This window comes from Pongo abelii, chromosome X (genome assembly GCF_028885655.2).
Source record: "Pongo abelii isolate AG06213 chromosome X, NHGRI_mPonAbe1-v2.0_pri, whole genome shotgun sequence".
Taxonomy (NCBI): domain Eukaryota; kingdom Metazoa; phylum Chordata; class Mammalia; order Primates; family Hominidae; genus Pongo; species Pongo abelii.
In genome coordinates, this window is record NC_072008.2 from 130,155,774 (window position 1) to 130,161,773 (window position 6,000).

The 6,000-nt window shown below is 41.5% G+C and overlaps 1 long non-coding RNA gene across 1 annotated transcript in view; it reads left to right on the plus strand.

Moving 5' to 3' along the window:
* Positions 1–1,224, plus strand: part of LOC129053037 (uncharacterized) — a 45,549-nt gene extending 44,325 nt beyond the window's left edge. The window contains exon 5 of the long non-coding RNA XR_008518165.1: positions 1,123–1,224. This is a non-coding gene — a long non-coding RNA (uncharacterized LOC129053037). The remainder of the gene's footprint in view (positions 1–1,122) is intronic.
* Positions 1,225–6,000: the final 4,776 nt, after the last annotated feature.

A 6,000-nucleotide genomic window follows, 5' to 3' on the forward strand; every position in this document is an offset into this window, starting at 1 on the left:
GGAGAAAGAGGAGCAGAAAAGATAACTATTGGGTACTGGGCTTAATTCCTGAGTGATGAAATAATCTGTACAACAAACCCCTGTGACATGAGTTTACCTACGTAACCTTCCCATGTACCCCTGAACCTAAAATAAAAGTTAAAAAATAAATAAATAAAAATCACTGGGTTAGAAGACAGTACAGGTTTAGGCCGAGAGTTCCCATGAGTTGACTCTAATCCTCTACAGATTACCTGGTTCTGCCACACTTGTTTTGACAGATGGAATCCAAAGACTTTCATGACTGCAAGAGGTGGAGAATCAAGAAGACAGGCCAGGCCAAATGTCCATTAGTAGATGAATGGATAAACAAAGTGTAACACATCCATAAAATTGAATAATATTCATCCTTAAAAAGGAATGAAGTAATGATACATGCTACAATGTGGATGAACCTTGAAAACATGCTAAATGAAAGAAGCCAGACATTTCGTTTATGTGAAATATTTAAAATAGATAAATCTATCAAGATAGAAAGCAGTTTGTTGGTTGCCAAGGGCTGGGAGAGGGGGAATGGGAATACTGCTTAATGAATGTGGTGTTTCCTTTTGACGTGATGGGAATGTTTTGGAAGTACATAGAGATGGTAGCTGCACAACATTGTAAATGTTGTGTGTGTAATATCCATTTACATGCATATTACATTTATTTACAATGTAAATGTAAATGCCGCTGAATTCTTCAGTTTAAAATTGTTAATTTTATGTTATACGAATTTCAACTTGATAAATTTAAATAAAGGAGAGGCCAGACAGACACAGCAGAGGCCCAATCTAAGGAGAAGAAAGTGAATCATGGGAAGTAGAATTGCCTGTTTTTTAAAGCTGTGTTTCATGGAGTGCTGAGGGTTCTGAGGAGCTTCACTGGGGTCATAGGGAAGGTGGAAAACAGATGGGGCCCCAGGCTCCCATCCTCTCTCTTGCTTTAATCAAGGTTAGCTATCCCTAATGATTATTGGAGACTTTTGAAGCTGAAAGCACAACTTCCTTCACAGCGTTCTTCTAAAAATCCAATGAGACAATGTGTTTAAAGTTGCTAGCACATAGAAAGTGTTCAATAAATAGCGACGATTATTTGTTTTAGGTCTCTGCAGACAGGCATCTTCCTCTCCTCTTGGATCCTCAACCCCCATGCAAAGACAGGCTAATTTGAGCTCTTTGCCAGCAATGCCTCCTCTCCTTTCACTGGGTAAGTTAAAATCTACTCTTTTCATCAGATTTATATCAAAACCAATCATGCCTCTGACCGTGGTACATAAAATAGGTTCACTTTTGAGGCCAGCTGAAGGTCAAAATTGATCATGACACCCAGTTTTACAATCACATGGCACAAATTGGCACAAGGAAATGACTAGCCAAAAGAAGTGCAGCCTGGCACGGTGGCTCGCACCTGTAATCCCAGCACTTCGGGAGGCGGATCACTTGAGATCTGGAGTTTGAGACCAGCCTGGTCAATATGGTGAAACTCCATCTCTACTAAAAATACAAAAATTAGCCTGGCGTGGTGGTACACGCCTCTAATCCTAGCTACTTGGCAAACTGAGGCAGGAGAATCACTTGAACCCAGGAGGCGGAGGCTGCAGTGAGCCGAGATCATGCCATTGCACTCCAGCCTGGGTGACAGAGCGAGACCCTGTCTCAAAAAACAATTAAAAGAAGTGCTTCAGTGTCCTGGACATGGGAGAGACATTTAAAGAGGTAAGCTGTTCCTCTTTTAGTGAGAATTTGAAAGGAACAAATGAAAAACCCAAATAGTTCAGGGTTAAAACTTAGCACTCCCACTCTGCTTCTTTAAAATACAATCTTGATAACTCATGACATGTTTCATAGAGGGAACTATGAGTATGTGTGAGTGTGTAAAGGGATGTGAAGAAGAAATGTGCCTGTGAAGAGAGAGACATGAGTTGAAGGGGCTTTGAAATGGAATGCATCTTGAGTTATCTCAAATTCCACACTGGACTTAGGTGGCTCTTTCTGCTCTTTATGAAAAACAAAACAAAAAGGCTTTGGAATGCATCTTCTCCATTAGTATTAGACCCAGTTATTTTATATAAATATGAAAGAAGCAAATGGAGTGCTTTGTTCTGGGAGTGGAATTATGTTTCTCCTTCTGATGTTGTCTTCCCAGCAGATGCAAGAGGCGTTAGGAGAGGTGAGGTAGAATATTCAGTATACAGAATAACAAGTAAATGTATACTTGATCCACTGCTGCCCCTCAGACTTCCTCTTTCTTGGTCTTTCTCTAGTGGTATTGACAGGTATTGGCTTTATATCAGATCCAGAGAGAGCTGGAGGGAGCTGTGAACTGACTTTAAACATCAGCTAATGAAAATATAATGCCTCTATTTTAGGAGAGCTAAAATTGAATATAGATAAGCATCTTTTATTGTTTGATTTGAACATTACATTTCATTAGTAAATAGTGTAAGCTTTGTTATTCTGAGGAAGAGGTGTCAGAGGGGCCTCTGGCACTTTCTCTCATGGCAAAGCACCGGCTCCTTTTGAGGGGAGGAGGGTGGTTCTTTGAGCTGGTCAACCTTGTGTGCTCTGCCTCCCTGCAGCCTGCCTGCTCCAGTCTAGCAGAGACTTCAGCTGGCTGCAAAATGTGGCCACCAGGGGCATATGCTCTGGTATCTATAAACAGACCAGAGATAAAGAAATCAGGACCTGGGCAAGGACTCTCGTATTCAAGCATACAGTAGGCATTGTGAGCATAGTAGAAGCATAAACGAAGCTCTGACAAGGTTTCTTGTCTCGGGGAGTAGAGCAGAAGCCTCCACTTTTTCCAATAACTTTGCAGTGTCAGATGCCTTAACAGTTCAGAGGCAGATCCCAGGAGGGAGAGGGCCAAACCCTGTGACTCTTCTCCAGTTCCAGGAAAATGAATAAGAATGATTGATTTTTCAGAAAGGGAGCCATGTGCAAAAGAGGGCTCTTGACCCCAAGAGGCAGCAAGGGGAGGGAGGAGGAAACAGATGTTCGAGTAACAGCAAAGGGACCCGGGAGGCTGTAATGCTGTGTCAATGATGTAATGCTCAATTGAAATGACTCCCAGAGATGCGTGGGCTGTCCCTTGCCCGGGGAGTGAAGAGTATTCCCATGCAGGTGCAGGTACCTGAGTCCCAGACAGCAAGTCACAGATGAACTTGTGCTTGCTTCAATTTTCTTTGTCTGTTTGGCCCAGTCTGGACCTTAGCTCCTAGATGCTGACTACTCTGGGGATAAAGACTGAAAAAGCTTTGAAATGTGATTCAGGAAGAGCCAAAAAACCAGGGCCAGAGAAAGAGTGGTGATAGAGCTATGACAACATGTTTATAGCTCTCCCAGCCTTATGCTTTCTTAGATCGCTTTCCTTGGACTGAAGCCCCCATTGGATAAGACCCCAGAGCTTTTCTTATCTATGAATTTCTTCTGGAAAATCGCAGCCGTGCATAGATCCTCCACAAGGTCTGGACTGTACCTCAACCCTGACTTCAGATGCCATGGAAGAAAAGAATACTTGTAGAAACCCTGTCATTTCCTTGCTTTAAACCTTCTGGTGGTCTACTAACACTTGTCCCCCAGCTTCATCTTGTGCCTCCAGTTATTATTCTCTTGTCTCCCTGGCTTTCTGTCAGTTTCTAGAACACTCCAGGCTTTATCATACAGCAGGGATTTGGCACTAGCTCCTACTCCTCTTATTCAGTTCTCAGAGCCTTGCCAATGCCTAGTACATACCTGGAACCAAGGAAACACTGAGTGGGAGCAGACAGTAGTGGGGCAACTGTGTTTATTTTGGCCTATAGATGTTTGCTGGAGAGGTCAGGTTTGGTGATGGGGATGAAGATAAAGGGGGAGGAATTCTGTAAGTAAAAGGAACAAGTGTAGAGCAGAGTGAGAAGAAGAGGGGTCGTGGGTGACCCTTGGGTTTCATCTGTTATCCATGGGGCAGAGCTGAAGCACATGGCTGGGCTTTAGTGCTGGGACTTCACTGAGAGGGGCCACTCTAACCTAAACCAAGGAGGAAAACACCAGGGCAGATTCATTTATTGTCATAATCTAAAAAAGCCAGATAGCAGCCCGTGGTATTGGTAGGGAGAATTTCACTTATACTTTCAGTCAAGAAGCTGATTATTGAACAATTGTCTCTTCATGGCTTATCTCTATCTGTGAGAGGGATGTTTTCCCAAATTCCCTTCCACCCTTGGCTGGAATTGATTCCTCTTTCATATGCTCACAGTACTAGGAACTTCTCTCCATCAAGTCACTGGTGTCAGTATACTACGCTTGGCAGATGTGAGTCTCTCTTCCCTATTCATCTGTGAGGTCAGTGAGGAAAGGAACCGTATCACTAACAGGTGCCTGACAAGTGCTAGGGTTTGTTGTTGGATGAGTGAATGAAATGTTCCTTGATCATCAGTATGGCTGCCTCTTGCCTTACCATGCTCACTCACTCACTCATTTGCTCATTGATTAAAGAAATATTTTTTGAGGAACTGTTATGTGTCAAGCCTTCTGCTAGGTGTTAAGGCTACAAAGGCAGAAAAAGACGCTTCTCTTTCCTTGCAGTGCTCACTGTCCAGTGGAGGAGACAGACAAGCTAACAGGTTATTGTAAGGCAGCGTGGTGAGTGCTAACAGAAAGTGAAATGTTCCCTGGTGGCAAAGACGTTATGGCATTGAAGAGTATGCCAGGCAAAGGAAATAGCATAGGCAAAGGCCTGGAGGCAAGGCAGCATGGTATCTTTGAACAATTGAAAAAAATGTAGTTTAGCTAGAGTAGAAAATACATCTGAGGGTTGTAGATCTGCTGCCAGCCAGAACTTGTGGCTTTGGAAGTTACGCATTTTGGGTCAGCCATCACCCAGGCGAGTGAGACAAGCACTCTGACCACTAGGCCCATAGACTACATCTTCAAAGAGCCCACAGAGTCAATCCACCTGTCATTCTGTCCAACAACAGCAACAACAACAACACACACACACACACCCCTACCTTACTACAAACAAAGTGAAAAAACAAATATTAGTATACAGACTATATTGAGAATTCCTGTAAATCAAGAAGAAAAAGGCAAGCAACCCAATAGAAGAATAGGAAAAAAAAAAAAAAAAAAAAAAAAAAAAAAAAAAAAGGAAATCCAGAGTAGTAAACACAAATGGCCAATAAATAAAAGAAAAAAATGCTCCCCATTGCTAATCAAGGAAATACAAATGAACTACGAGAGGTCATTTTATACCTCTCAGGCTGACAAAAATTAAAAGTTTGACAGTACCAAGTGTTGGTTAGAGGGTGGAGCAAAGAGAGGTCTCTTTTATTGTTGGGTAGGATGTAAATTGGCTTTAGACACTTGAGAGAGGAGTTTGACAATATCTAGTAAACTTGGCAACATGTATACAATCCAGCATTAACACTTCTTGGTATATATCTAGATATATTCTTGTACATATGGACAAGGACCATTCATTTGAGCATTGTTTCTAACGGCAAAAAAAAAAAAAAAATGAAAACAATCTAGGTGTCCATTAATAGGAGTATGAATATACAAAATAAGGTATATTCCTATAATAGACTTTTATATAGTAGGTAAAAGGAATGATCTAGATCCATAGGCAGCAAAATGCCAGATGAATAAAGCAAGTTGCAGTGTATGTACATTTTAAAACACTCCCGAACTAAACTCTGTGTTGTTAATGGATACATATGAGTGCACTTAAAGTATAGAAGGTATTTTGAAATAATGCACACAAAATTCACAATGGTTATTGCCTTTGAGGAGTGGGAAAGATAATGGGTTTGAGAGTGGGTCCAAGGTGATCTGACTTTATCTATAAGGTTTTCTTTCTTTTATATATGAAGAGTAGTATGTTGATAAATATTTAACAACCGGTCCTCCAGGAATTAAAAAGAAAAAAAACACTGATTCATAGCATTTGAGGATTTCTGTGTTGAAATACTCCCACTATGGCTGATTTTAAGCTACC